Here is a 15,648-nt window from a genome sequence, read left to right on the forward strand (position 1 = left end):
TGGAAGGCGAATTCTTTACCACTGAGCCACCTGGGAAGCTCCATTCAGAATACATGAAGTGAAGTGAAGTGAAGTCGCTCAGTCGTGTCCGACTCTTTGCGACCCCATGGACTGTAGCCTACCAGGCTTCTCCGTCCATGGAATTTTCCAGGCAAGAATATGGAGTGGGTTGCTATTTCCTTCTCCAGTCAGAATACATATTTGGTTGCAAATATTCTTTTTGTGCATGGCTTTCTTTCTTTTAAAATGTATAATAGTGTTAAGTGCAATCATACTGATTTATTAAATCTAAGTATATCATTTTACTTTGTCTTTGAGAAAAGGACTTGGACTATTTTCTTCTGCCCAATTCCCCTCTAAATTATTGGGCTAGGAAATCAAGATTTTGGGCTATCACTAGGGAATACAGAAGAACTAAGAAACTATTATAATTTGAACTTTGGTGTAATTACTAGCATTAAAAACCACCTGTTTTTAACTAGCTGTGTCTTCAAAATATGTTTCAATGTGACACTTGGAATCTTACATATGCTAAGATAAAACATAAACATTAAAATTTTGAAAACAATTTCACAGTTTTTAATCACAATGTATGTGCATCAACCTCTTTACTTTTTCTTAATATTAAGAGTTTATGGTCTTTAAAGGCATTTTTCATCTTTATATCCTCCTATAGAGGAGGACATGGATAAGTCCTTATTAAACATACTTGAACTGAGTAAAGAGTAAACTTCAACTTCCTGTTTTTTGCAAAAGAGAAAAGAGCAGCAGTGCATGAACGACCACAACGAACTGATCCTCTGATGCTTTTCTCACTATTATATAGAAACCCCAGCAGGAAACCACAGCTATATCCTTTTTACCAGTATAGGAAAATCTTATGAATTGCTGGCAAGCATAAAAGAACTCTACTGACATCACACAGATGTTTGTGACAATTTATACTCACCACACTCAGGTGCTTTACACTTTCTCAAATGTTTTTCAAGGACAAATTCCCAAAGAAAAATAGTGATAATAATAGTTACACCATAACTCTGTGTTTGGGCTTCCCAGGTGGCTCAGTGGTGAAGAATCCACCCATCAATGCAGGAGACACAGGTTCAATCCCTGGGTTGAAAAGAGCCCCTAGAGTAGGAAGTGGCAACCCACTCCAGTATTCTTACCTGGAAAATTCCATGGACAGAGCAGCATGGAGAGTTACAGTCCATGCGGTCGTAGAGTCAGACACGATAAGTGACTAAGCATCATGTATTTGGAGGTAAATTATACAGAAAAACAGTAAACACTGCTGAAACTCAATTCCTCCCTCTATATCACTGAATTAAAAAACACCTGATGTTAAACACCTGTTAAAACTCCTCATTCCACTCAGATCTGTAAAAATGTCTAGACAACCAACTGTATTACTCTCAATAGAAAAAGTACTGTATTTTTCCCTTCATGTTCAAAATGGCCCAAGCATTAGACCATTCTAGTTATGAAATATAGAAAGTCCTTTTTGTCTATTCTCATATATAATCTTACTCAGGATTTACACATCACATGTTTTAAATTTGTAATATGAGCCTTGATAATGTGCTTTTATCAATGAAGGGACTTTCCACTGAGGATCTCTTAGTCATTCAGGAAGTACAAAGAAAAGATTATGACAGAAGTCCAGCATTTCTGGGGGTTTTAACTTTAGTGGGAACCACAGACAGGTATACTCATTTAAGAATGAAGTCAAGGATATAGAATTGCATAGCTTTCTGTTTGCCCACATTACCTAGTATGTAAGTTCTCCATAGAATATTTGTTTCAGGAGTACCTGGCATAAATTAATGCATACATGAGCACTTGGTGCTGACAGAGGAGGGGGGCAGATAAGGATATCTTTAAGATCCAGAAAAGGCTGAAAGACTGAAAATTCAGTAAGTGGGCCCAAGGATAAAGAAAAAAATGCAAGCCTGTTAAAAATAATTGGGCTTTAGAGCTAGAGTTGATCTTAGGGATTTCCGAACCAACCTTCTCATTTCTAGAGCGAATCTGAGATGCCTTGGGCAATGACATGGTTTCATATAACACCTGCACAGATTGTGACATTTGTGTACCTCTCTCATGAATTCTCCCTTATGTACTTCTTATCTAAATGATTTTTCACTTAATATTTTCATTTAAAAAATATTTTACTTAATAGTTTTCTTTGTGACCCCATGGAATTCTTCAGGCCAGAATACTGGAGTGGGTAGCCTTTCTCTTCTCCAGGGAATCTTCCCAACTCAGGGATCAAACCCAGGGCTCCCGCATTGCAGACAGATTCTTTACCAGCTGAGCCACAAGGGAAGCCCAAGAAAACTGGAATAGGTAGCCTATCCCTTCTCCAGTGGATCTTCCCAACCCAGGAATCAAACCAGGGTCTCCTGCATTGCAGGCATATTCTTTACCAACTGAGCTACCAGGGAAGCCCTCTTATCTAAATTATTTTTTTACTTAATATTTTTCATTCAATTGAATGTAACTGGTGCACTAGTTAAAAATACTAGCTAAGCCTTAGGAAGTGGTACCTGTAAAGTCACAGGTTTGTTGTGTCAGTTATATATTTTTCATATAGCATATTTAAAAATATATACTTTAAAATTTATTCTAAGTATTTTTCTACTAAGATAAATTCGTAGCTATTCAATACAAAGTAAATATGTATACTACCTAAGATCATTTCACACATCACTGGTAGAAATCTCTTGCACTTTGAAAAGCAATGCATTCTACTGTGCCACACTCTGGAACAAAGAGTTTGGGTTTTGAAACAACACCAAGTGGTAAAGACATTCCAGATTGATGTAAGAGTCCAGCAATAAGCCTAGTGCCTGTAGGGGACTTCTGTTTTGTTTTTATTTTTAACTAGAAAAAAATTAATTGCTTATTATTAATACTTAAAAAATTAAAGCAGAAATCATGACTTTAAACCAATGAGTGAATTTTCATGTTCAAAACAGACAAATCTATGTATACTCATCCTCCTGTCAAGCACTATTAGTTTATTAGAAATAGAGTTTTAAGAAGAAACTTGTCTCAAATGGGCCTCCTGTGCATAGATTACCTTTTGTTCATCCTTCAGTCTGCAATTAGAACACTTAGCGGCAAGCTATAATAAGGAATTGCTCACTTTCATAGGTAAATGACTGTCTGTGATTAAAACATCAGTCATGGAAACACTAGTTCTATAAATAGTTTCTAGGTCCAAAGTCCAGAGGTAAAGCTAAACACAGACTTGCCTGGTTTTCTTTCCTGTTATATGTGTGTATGTGCACATGTGTAAATGTGACTGTGTAGAATATATTTGGCTTTTCTTTCAAGAAACAAAGACATGTTGTCTGTACGACATATGTGTCACCTGGATATTCTGATAAGACATTTTGTTCTGCAATTTTTCTGCCTATACTATTATTTATGAAGTTTTAACTTAAAATGTTTGTCCTTGAGCTCACGCTGTTTGCTAAAAGAATGACTTATCACTGATCTAGAAGCTTTCACGTTTTCTTTTTAAATAACACAAAATGAAATCTGAGCTGGGAAAAAGCAGTCTATAAAATCCTGTTCATTCCTCACATTTTGACCCACAGTATTAATAACATTCATATTAATATACTGCAAGGAATATAGCGTAGTGCTAAAGGGTGTAGCCTTTGAAGTTAGACAACTCTGGATTCTAAGCTCCATCATTTAGTATCTGAGGGACTTTGGGCATGTTGTTTAATCTGTTTCCTCCTCCCCAAAATGGGGGAGATAATAGTATTATACAAACCTCATGTTGTTGTTGTGTAGCTGCCCAGTCATGTCCAACTCTTTGTGAACCCATGAACTATAACCTGCCAGGCTCTTTGTCTGTGGGATTTCCCAGGCAAGAATACTGGAATGGTTGCCATTTCCTTCTCCAGAGGATTCCTGACCCGAGGATTAAACTCACATCTCCTGCAAGGGCAGGTGGATTCTTTACCACCGAGCCACCAGGGAAGTCCGACCTCATAGATTTGTTCAAATGAAAAATGAGTTTAGCAGATGCCATTGGCAGACAAGCCTGAAGAATGAAGTTTTGAAAGAGTTGGAGGTCATTAATTATACCAACCTATAATCTTCCCTGGTGGTTCAGACGGTAAAGAATCCACCTGCCATGTGGGAGTCCTGGGTTCAATCCCTGGGTTGGGACGATACCCTGGAGGAGGGCATGGTAACCCACTCCAGTATTCTTTCCTGGAGAATCCCCTTAGACAGATGAGTCTGGCAGGCTACAGTCCATGGGGACGCGAAGAGTAGGACACAACTGAGAGGCTACGCACAGGACCACCTGCTCATGTTTAGTTTCCTTACAGTGGAAAGCAAATAGAGAAAAAGAAATGTATTCCATCCTCTCATGCGCCGGAACCAAGATGACAAAGTGGCCTGAGTGGGTCCTTTGGTCTCTTGCTCCTATTTATCCCACTTAGATTCCTCTTCTCTCTTGTGTCTGGCTGGCCTTTTGTTCTCTCCACTCATCATTAGTTCTGTAATCCAGGTACCGTCCCTCTTCTCCCTGCACTACTGCCTTCTAGGCAACAAGGCTAGGAAGTTCTGTAAGTAGGGGCAAATGCACAGAGATGGGCTCATTCACCAGGGCTTTGCAGAGACATGGATTATTATCTGAACTTCCAGGGTCCTATCTCTGAAGAGGAAAACCAGGGGAAAGTGATGAGCACCACCTTAGAAACAAAAGACAGCATGAGGGTATGAGGCATTTTGCCAAGCAACTATGAAAACAGCCAGGTATTTTCAGTACCCTGAAGTGGGTACACAACCCAGTAATGATCTAACTCAAAGTCATCCCCCCAGGGGGGACGTAATCCCTGAGAATCTAAGCAATACTCTAAAACCATGACCTTTAAACCATCTAATAATTCACTAGTGTATCACAAACAGTTTATGAGCAAAGATAAAGTATCAATGACAGTAAATGATTTATTAAAAGAATAATTAAAGCAGTTCTCTCTAATGTCAACTATGCTGATCTCAATAATAAAGTCACTTCTATAATAATGTTACTCTCATTCACCTCACTTGCATTTGTAGATATTTTCCTGAACAGAAAAAAAAGAGAGGGGATGGAGTTACACAGAGTTTCTTACGTACTCATGGGGAGGAAAGTCCCTACAGTATTCAGACTAGCCACCAGTAGAAACTCAGAAGATTTCTTGATCTTCTATCTACCCCATCTTGGTCACTCTTGTGATCCTCTGTTTCTTAGTTGTTTTTAGTAAGATAAAGTTGAAAATACATGTGTCTGCATTTTTATTTTCAAATTCATGAAGGGAAGTACAGTGGGGGGAAAGACTTCCAGTTTTCATGTTGACCTGGCTGGGGAAAAAAGGAACCCAGGTGTGATGAACAAGTAGTGAAGCTGTGAAGATGGACGGAAAGTGATCTGAATCACTAGGGCCTAAGTAAGGAAGAGGGAGGCACGGGGGTGTGTGTGATTGGGACTGAGAAAGGAGCCTGGTTGTTAGGCTACTGGGGGAATTCCTGGAGATCCTGACCAGGAAAAGAGTCCACTGTCACTTTGCTGAGCCACATTTATCAATAAATTTATCTAATCCAGTAGTCTGGGAATTATTTGAGAATTCAGACTGTGTTTTATCCAACTCTGAATCCCTAGCATATAGCACAGGGTCCTACTTTATTCAACATCCAACTTACTAAATGATCCAAACATCTGTCTTCCTTAAATCAGGGCCTTCTGCCAATCCCTTCTCACATTCTGTACTTCATCTCCTAAATGAATTCCTATTTCCAGTTTGAGGCATGTTTTTATTTGATTTACCAGACGGAAGTACTGATGTACCCTCAACCCAGTCCAATTCAGATTACTAACTCTTATCATCCCTCCTGAGACCTGGACCCAGCACTCAAAAGCCACAAACCCCAGAGGGATGATCTTTAAAAGCCCATCGCTGCAATTTTAAACATCAAAATCACCACCAGGGGAAAAGGAGGATAGTTTCATAAGAGACCATAAAAGTTTTAGTGTAAGTCAATTTAAGTCACTGGACACCTCTGGTTTTATATATTATCAGTACACTTCAGGGGATATGATGCCTATTACTTAAAGACTTAGACAGTATTCTAGAAGGAAATACACTCTGTCCCAAGGAAGCATACAGTTGATGTGGTACCGTGTCCTCTGCTGGCTTCCATTGATACTATTCTCAGCACTGTCTTCTTGGAGAGAAGCTGCTGAAGCACCGACACTTTGGGATTAATAATTAGGTGCGAGGATGTTTTTAGAAGTAAAGTGGGAGGCACGATGTGGGGGTGGCAGGCATGAAGTGTGCACGAGGAGGGAGAGTGGCAGCTGAAGTTGAGAAAGTAGGAGAGATGTCAGAGAGCTGGGAAGAGCTTTCTCTACTTCAGGGATCTGCTTGCGTTTGTCTTCTGCCTGTTGTCTCCAAAGGGCAACTGCTTTTACTTGCAACATGAATAAATCAACACTGACAGGGGTCACTTCATTTTCAGCCATATTAACAGAACAGTTCCGCACAGTGTAGTGGTCAGACTGCACAGGGATTCGGGCCACTGTAGCCATGGGTTGGAATCATCACCAACCACCATCATTAGATGACCCTTCCTCAGTTGCACAGACGCAGTCACAAACTGGGATACAAGTCAATCCACCCCTGACAGTTTATTCTCAACTGCCCAGTCTACCAAACAGAATACACCATCCACTGAAAGCTTGAGATATGCTTTGGGCTTTCAGGAGGCTACACATGTGTAGTGTCTACGGAAAGAGTTGTATATAAAACAAAGATATGGTGCATTAAAAATATATAAAGCTAACCAACAAGGACCTACTATATAGTACAGGGAATTATTCTGAATATTTTGTAATAGCTTAGAAGGAGAAAGAATCTGAAAAGGAATACACACACACACACATAACTGAATCACTTTACTGTATACCTTAAACTAACACAATATTATAATTCAACTGTACTTCAATACATAAAGCAATCCAATGTAAAACTGATAACTGATCAAACTTTTTGTTTCTTTGTTTTGTATTGTGCAGTGTGGTACCATAAAAAGCATGCAAGCAAACAAAAATTTCCGTTAGTCTGTTCTTAACAGACCAGGTCAACTCAGTTTGCATTCATTACCGTTTTACAGAATCTACATATTTTGATGATGAGAACTGTTTAGATTCTCATAAGAGTGTATAGGAATTAACTATACACTGCACAATAATCTCTCTACTCTGTAGAGTCCCACCAATTTCATGAACTCACTCAGAGCACTGGAGAGCTCAGTGGTACTCAGAAAACATCTAGTTCAGGCTTTGAGAACCCAGTATCTATAGCTCACACAATTAAGGGAAGCTGTTGAGTACAAAGGATTATACGCAGTTTGTGTCAGGGAGACAATAGGGAGCAGTGGGGTCTGAAGTGTAATAAAGTCTGAAGTGTAATAAAGGCACATACTGTTGCTCAATTCTGGCTTAGAGAGTGTGGGTTGGTGTTTCATTTTTATAATAGATCTTCTTATTTTTAGATATTGGCTTAATTAAAAAGAAATACCTGCAGATCAGATAGAACATGATCTTCCTGCTGGCCAGTTTTCAGTTTCTGATCGAGTACCTACATTCTCAGGCTTCCGTGGAGGCTCAACACTAAAGAATCTGACTGAAGCAACTTAGCACACACATACACAGCACACACACACATCCTCAAGCCTGTCTGAGAGCTTTAAGTGGAGCACACCAGCCCCCTCAGATGCTCCTGACAAAGAATCTCCTGCTCTGAGAATCTACATATGCAGACAAGAAATCATCCCCCAAGTGAAAGGAAAAGGCAGAGGCATTTTCACTCAGCCAGAGCTTAGCCCCTGACCCTGACCCTGACAGATTTCTTTCTGTTCTCTGACTGCTTTCAGAACTTGTTCAACACAAAAACAAGGCCAGTCTTCCACACCCATCTGTCATAAGCAATTTTTACTCATTCAAGGATGCATGGGGAAATGTACATCGATTTATTAACCTTAGCTCTGATTAAAGTTCTCTTTAGCATTAAAATTCTAGTCACTTCATTTTTTGCTTGCCTATTTCAAGGAGAAATCATTTACAGGATTCAAAGGAAGGCATGCTTAGAGAATAACACAAGTAAGGATAAATTACAAATTCATGTATAAAATAGTAGTTAGAAACAGGTCTAAAGAAGCATGGTGAGTTTGTTGAATTGAGCTTTAAACCATGTTTTGAGGGGATTGAGAAACTAATTTCAGATGAAGAAATAAGCATTCCAAAATGATGTAACAGCAAAAGCAAAGACCAAAGTCCAACAAAGTAAAACCCACAATGAATCAAATATCTTTTGCATTTTTGAACAACAAAAATTTTTAAAGTACATCATGAGAAAACACACTTACATCAGAATGAATAAAAAACAGTTCACAAATCCTATGTTATATTCAGGAGCCCTGTCCTACACAGATATAATTCAGAATAAAAACCCAGAGGTGATGCAAAATTCTGAATCCTGATAATATTTGCCACATGGTCTTTGTTAAGGCAGACACACAAGCATAGAGTATTAGATTTCAGAAAAAATTTCAACAAGAATTCAAACAAAAAGATGCTGTTATTACTCAGAAAATATACTGAACACAGTTAACTCCTTCAAGCATTTTATTTACTCCAAGTTTTATGTTATAAAGAAAGAATCTCCCATAGACACAATATGGTTAGCTTAATTTGAGTCTGTTTAGAAGTCAATATTCTGAAAAAAAAAAAAAAATCAAGAATCTATTCACATAAGCCATCTTGATTAATACCCCCTAAACTAGATCTCTTACTTTGTTGAACCATTTGCAATTAAGGCTTAAGAAAAAAAAAAAAGGTGTTCTCTCTAACTCCTTTCCCTCCAGAAAATTAGTAGATGCAAATGTGATTTTTTAAGGAGCTCTGGAGGTCTCTGTCCAGCTTTCCATTACTGAATTAGCAACAGTCCTGAGGTCCCTCAAGGTGCTTGTGACTTTATAGATTTTCACTCTCTAGTCTTGAGTTTTTTCAGGATTTGCTCAGTTCTGCTAGTGTCACAGGCTGTGACTACTGACTAAAGCAATCTCCCTAGGGATGGCTTGGGGATCTACGAGGTTTAGGACCCAAGAATTAACATTTTAAAATTGAATCTGATTTGTGAGGCCAAGAAAGTGACTGGTCTCAGATCACACAGTAGATCCTCAAAATTTTTCTGCCTCATTAGACCCTTGAGACAGAGATCACTGTAGTGACTCACAGTCCAGGAAGAAAGAGGCAGGAGTAATTGGATTTCCCTCCCCCTACCACTCAGGAGCCCTTCAGACCCTTACTTCAGGTCCTGCTCCTCCTCCCCTCTGCAGAGGATCAGTGAACTAGAAAGCGGAGGTCTAGGTTGTTTTGCCCCATTGGTTTAGGACAATTTATTAACTTCTCTGGGACTCATCTGTAATCTTTCCTCTTCCTTATAAGTAAAGGCTGGACACAAACAGGAGTGTCCACAACTGGTTATTGAAATCCTTTGTTAACTATTATAGAATACAGATCTCTAAGCCCTACCTACAGATTCAGATTCCATAGGTCACAGCATCTAACCCTCCAGCTAAGGGTCAGTTATTACTGACTGGAAATTATAATTTAGGCCCTCAGTTATGCTGCTAGCTTCAAAATAAAGCTGTCAGTCTAATTACAGGCATGTACAATTAGAAAGCTGCTATTGTATTGCCAACTGTAACATGCCCAGATCAAAAGCTGTGAAAATTTTTCTCACTGGCATTCAAGACAGTACTTTGAATTGTAACAGTATGTATATATATGTATGTATTTATGTCTTCCTCCATGAAATTTAACAAATGCCTTTTCAACTCACATGCAGCCTCTACACGTTTTTATTATCTCAGACTTGACTCATGCAAAAAACCTTAGATTATCACTAATGTAAACATTCTGAAGTGGAGAAAGATGAAGAGAAGTCTGAGACATATTTATAAAAAGTGAATTTCCATATTTGATTGCCTTCCAAGTCAACTAATTGAAGCACATGAGGCTCTATTTTTAACTGGCAGTGGTTCTTTTGGTTAAATGTACAGGTTTATTCAAGAGGATATCAAACTCCTAAGATCGTTTTATTGCTTAGGAAGGACAGCAAGAGCTGAGAGAAGCCCACCAAAAGTTTTCAGAAACACACATAACGCACTTTCTTCTCTGATTTTATCTTTGTAAAATAACTGTTTCGCTACAGTAGATGTTAATTTCTCAAAATGCATACAGATATATTTAGAGATTTAATGAAAATGATGGACAAGTCACAGAGCAACTGGAAAAGAAAGTCTGGCAGTTTCTGCCCTTCCTTTTGGGATTCTGAGTCTCAGGTGGTCTGATCCATCCTCACAGAGCTGCCAGTACCGAGCATGGGCGGCTACACCTATAAGGCACTCAGGAGAGAGTGCGGACAGCAGAAGCAGGGTTTGCTTCATGTGAGACAGTCACTTGATGACCCACGGCCCTCTGTGCCAAAGACTGTACTTGTGTTCTGAGAAATGAAATAATCACGCTGTATTATGGTGTGCCATATAATTTCAGCAGTTCAATTATTAAATTCATTTGAAGCAAGGCTTAGCCAGTAAATTATTGCAGAAGAAATAAAAAATATGGCAGAAAATAACAGATAAGTGACTGACGTTATGGCCTTTCTGCCTAGCTTTCTTAAAGTAGTAGGACTGAGAAAAGAAACCTTAGATAGAAAATAACAATTTTCGAGTCGTATTTTAGTCTAAACAGACATTCTGCTGTTATTTTCGGCCCCCATCTTGATAACTCTTTTTTTTTTCTTTTTTAAATGATTTTTAAATAAATCTCACATATCCCCACCTCCTTCTTTACTTCCTCCTCCTATATCACCATCTCTTCCTCACTGCCCACCTGGATCCATCCATCTTTCATAGACTACCTTAAGTTTTACCTCCACTTTGAACTTTTCTAAATTAATTCAGTTCCCAAGGATCTCCCTGTCTTCTGACTTCACTGCCATGAGTTTACTGGTAAATTATGATGACTTGCCTTTCTCAAGACAAGTTTGCTCTTCAGTGGTTTAGTCACTAAGCTGGGTCTGACTCTTGCAATCCCATGGACTGTAGTCCACCAGGCTCCTCTGTCCATGGGATTCTCCAGGCAACAATACCGGAGTAGGTTGCCATTTCCTTCTCTAGAGGATCTACCCAACCCAGGGATCAAACCCAGGGCTCCTGCATTGCAGGCAGATTCTTTACTGACTGAGCTACAAGGGAAGCCCTATATTCTGATTGCTATTCAGAATATGGTGTAAATGCTTGTGTAGTAGATCTCTAGGTGACTTGCAAACTGGAAGCATCTCTTCTTTGTATCACTTAAAGCAGCAGCTTTCAGACTTTTTAAAACGATGCATGATATGATATCCATTTTACCATAGTCCACATATGCTGTTACAAGAGCAATATTTATTCACCCTTCTATTGTTTTATTCTATTTTGTACTTTGAAAATAAAAATGCTATCAGACCCAGTAAACTGACCTCACTGTGGGTTGTGACCAGTTGATTACTCTGGGACTGCTATATATATTTCCTTTACTTAAAAAAAAAAAATTACAATTATCTGTCGCCATTGGCCTCTGACTTTTCTAGCATTACATTTCTTTTTTTTTTTTTGCCTTTTGGAGTCATCTGGGACAATTAAATGCTTGGAATATATAGTATTTTCCATTCTTTTGCCCTGAGCACTGCTGGTCAAAAGATAAGATTCCCTGAGTTTCTGTAAAACTCAAATCTCCATTTCCTCATTCTCTTTTATTTTCACAATATGCACAGTAGGTGGTAGACATTTCGTGGATGAAGAAATTTAGGCACAGAGAATTCTGACTTTCTCAATGACATCTCTCTCTTTTAATCAGGCTGTTATAAATTCAGGTAAATATGGTTTCTAGACATTTAAAGGAGATAAACTTGGGTAATGTGAACAACACAGAGCCTCAGTATGAATGTATTTACCTAACTCGTCTGGATCAAATGACTTAACAGCTCTTCTGGACTTCAGTTTGAAGATGTATCCACTTCCTTCTCTATCCCCATCTTTCCATCTTCATCTCCTCAGTTTTTCAGCCACCTAGAACTACTTGTTCTTCTTCAGCCTCTGTATATTTTGGTCCGTATACAAGGATTGCCCTTCTTTGTCCTCTTTACCAGGCTAGTTCCTCATCCTTCAAATCCCTGGGAACTGTCCTTACTCCTCTCCTCTCCCACAATGTGACTTTCATAGCACCCTGTGCTCTCCCCATCAAGCACTGAACTAGCTCTTCCTCCCTCCCTCCTGAGTTTTACAGGCTGAGACTCTTCTATTCTACAATCTAGGGCCATGTTGAATTCAGGATAAAAATATGGAGAAGGCATAAATGAATCAACAAGTGACCGCATAAAGAACGGCCACGAAAAAGCTTGAGTGTGATCTGGGACTGGAATTGTATGTCTTAACCCTCCAAGGCCAATCATTCATGACTTTATGATTCTATGACCATGATTTTAGTGTTTCCCTGAAGGGTACAGATTTTGTGACTGGAAATTCATAAAGTGAAGGATAGCTGTGTCTAATATATTCTTTCAACTTTATTTAGGGCACAAACAATGGTATTTGGAAGGGACAAATAATTTAGTATATTGGGCAAGTGTACTGAGGCAATTTTAAAAAATCACTCAGATTTTAAAACTGCTGGTTGGAACCCACCCTGGGGGTTCTGACCATGCCTCAGATCTCCATTTCCCACATGAAGCTATGCACTTGCGATTTTGTCCTCATCAGTTTCATTAGTCTAGTTAGTGATTAGGTGAAGTCTCACACATACATTCTGCATGGATCTTTATAAGTTCCTTTGCACTATTTCCAGAATAAATTCCAGTGATATAATATCTAGGCTTGCCATAGCAATTACTAATTTTTTTCTGCTTATGAATCAACAACCTACCCCCCGCCCTGCCAACAAACTAAAAGCAGGAAAGCTCTTGAAAAATGTTCTTTGCAATCCTATTTGAAAAGAATATTCCCTAATACAAACTCCTGCCATTCCCAGATAGCAACAGAGAAGATTTTCTTCTTTATGCTGTGACTCATGTATCTTTATTCCCACAGCTGCTACTTAGGGCAGGCCAGTGGTGAACACAATGGAAAAGAAAGAAGAGTTTATAACTGGAAAATAAGCACATTCAGAAGAAGTACACTCAAAGCATTATCAAAGTAAAATATGCAGCAGTACCAACAAGAGCAAACAAAAGCCCACGCAAGAGATGTGTAAATATTTCATGAAGCTAAAGCCTTAATCAACTCTCTCTCTAAATCTTGCTGGTGTTGTAAACACTTCAGTTTCCTCCAGTCCCACCATGACCCAGATTCTTTGCAAAAACAAAATGAAAACATGATCCAATGGATCTTTAACAAATGTGGTGTGAAAAATATTTATTAATAGATAGAGCATATCCAAGGTATTGCCTTAACAGGAAGAAGAGGATACCTTAATAAAGGTGGTTGCTTCTTGATGACTTTCAGAGCTTCCTTTCTCCCCTCCCCCTCCAAACCTTTTCCCCACTACCTATGCTGCTCTCAGGACATTTACATCATCTTAACCTTGAACTACCTACACCCCAAGCCAAGATTTCTCCCAAGGCCCCTCTAAAAAGCACTTTAAACCTGACCAGACTTTGCTGCCTTCCTACCAGCCAAAATCACTTTCCAGTGTCTAAATTCTTCCCCCGTCTTTTTTCCCCCCACTCTTTCACTGTCCATTGTTGCGTCTGAAATTTTGCCTGTATCTTTTCGATCTGCCTGGATGGCGTAGGGATCTTTTGAGTGTATTGGTTGACAGTGTTTTTCAGTGATTTCTTTTCTAAAATCCATCTCCAAAGAGCTGTTTATAGCCTCTAGTCTACCCGGATTTAATGTGGTTCCAAAGTTCACCTCTAGATACTGAACAGGTCTCTACAATGATTTCCCTTTATCAACCTCTGTCTGCCCTTCTCTCTCTGCCTATCTCAAGAAAAACTATATATGTAATGTGTGTATACACACGCATACAAACGCATGTATATTATATATAACGATAGTATGCTGACCTTAAACGGAGTAAGTGTAGGAAAATGAGAAAAATGCCTGTGTAGTATTGCCACACACACACACACATGCACGCACACACCCCTATTTGGATATTCACAGTATGCAGACCTGATTGCAAACCCCCCTCTCCCAAGAACAAGAACAACAGGCGTCTTCGCCGGTTTACCTTCAAAGCCAAAGCTTAAGGTAGCAATGACCTTGCCGAGAAATTCATCACCTGCGAGAAAGGCTGCCCCTCCTGGAGCTCAGGACGGGATGGAAACGAGAGCAACAGGCAAAAAGGATCACCTAGCAAAATGTGGGACCGAATCCATCCCCCATCAGTACCGAGCACACCGCAAAGCTGTGGTCTCCCAGGGTTGCAAGATGGGCAGAGGTGGCGCGGGGGGCGTCTCCTCCCGCGGCCGCCGGTCACCTACCTGCTGTTGCCCGGCTCTCTCCGGCGTGGCGGGGCCGCTGCCTGCGCTTTGGCGAGGGCTTCCCGTCGCATATCACACGCAGCGGCTCCCGGCGCCCCACCGATGCCTCAGCGGGCTCGGGAGTGGCGGTCCTTTTCAGACCTGTTCCGGGAGGGAGCCGGGTGCCGGCAGGAACTGAAATTACTATGCAAAGAGCAGAGGCGGCGAGCAGGAGCCGGGCGGAGACCGCGGGGGCCACCCCCCACTCCGGGACTGCAGCCGCCGCCGCCCGGCACTGAGCCAAATTGGAGGTGGGAGTTCACGTGCCCGACTGCTCGTCCGTCAGGCCCGGGCTGCGCCCATCTGTCCTCGCCGGGGAGCGCTGCCCTGCCGGAACATCCGAGGAAGAGGCGGCAGGAGCGCAGGCAGCGGCGGCCGAAGCACCGGCTGCACCGGCTGCACCGGCGGCGGCGGCGGCGGCAGCAGCAGCAGGACGCCGAGCTCCGCCCCCGCCGCGCCCCCGCCCAGCCTTCCGTCCCGCGGGAAGGGGTTGTGGCGGCGGCTGCTGCGGGCCAGGGGGCAACCGGGCACCCGCTGGCGGGTTGCGGTATGCTGCGAGGAGACCGGCTGCAGGTGGAAAGTTCAGAAGGAGATTAAGATAGAGGGCTGGGGCCCAGAGCAGCTCCGCAGGAATTCTGGCCCTCGCTCCCACCCACAGGTCACCAGACTCCATGGCTGTGTCTTGACTCCAGCACACAGTTTCCAGAAGAGCCGAGTGCAGAGATCTGAAACCAAGGAGACCATCCAAGGTTTTTTCGGTGTTGCAAAAAGTATGATACCCCGCGTATTTGGAGATGGCATTGCTGACAGTTCCTGCCCCCTGCCCCCTACCGCCCCAACTCCCGTCTCCTGGACGTGGATGGTTTTGGAAAGCGTCCACTCAGAGTGGCTCCAGCAACACTGAATGGATGTGTAGTATGGTTAGCAGCTGCAGATGGTGCAAATGAAACTGAGAAGAGGTAACGTTCACCAACTATTTGTTAGCAGGCACTGTGCAAAATGCCTTATATGCAGC

At 41.1% G+C, this 15,648-nt stretch overlaps 1 protein-coding gene across 1 annotated transcript in view; it reads right to left on the reverse strand.

Moving 5' to 3' along the window:
• GPRIN3 (GPRIN family member 3) overlaps positions 1-14,723 on the reverse strand; it is a 73,838-nt gene extending 59,115 nt beyond the window's left edge. The window contains exon 1 of the mRNA XM_043438693.1: positions 14,595-14,723. The gene's annotated coding sequence lies outside the window, so the exon portion shown is untranslated. The remainder of the gene's footprint in view (positions 1-14,594) is intronic.
• Positions 14,724-15,648: the final 925 nt, after the last annotated feature.

This window comes from Cervus canadensis, chromosome 19, assembly GCF_019320065.1.
Source record: "Cervus canadensis isolate Bull #8, Minnesota chromosome 19, ASM1932006v1, whole genome shotgun sequence".
Classification (NCBI taxonomy): Eukaryota; Metazoa; Chordata; class Mammalia; order Artiodactyla; family Cervidae; genus Cervus; species Cervus canadensis.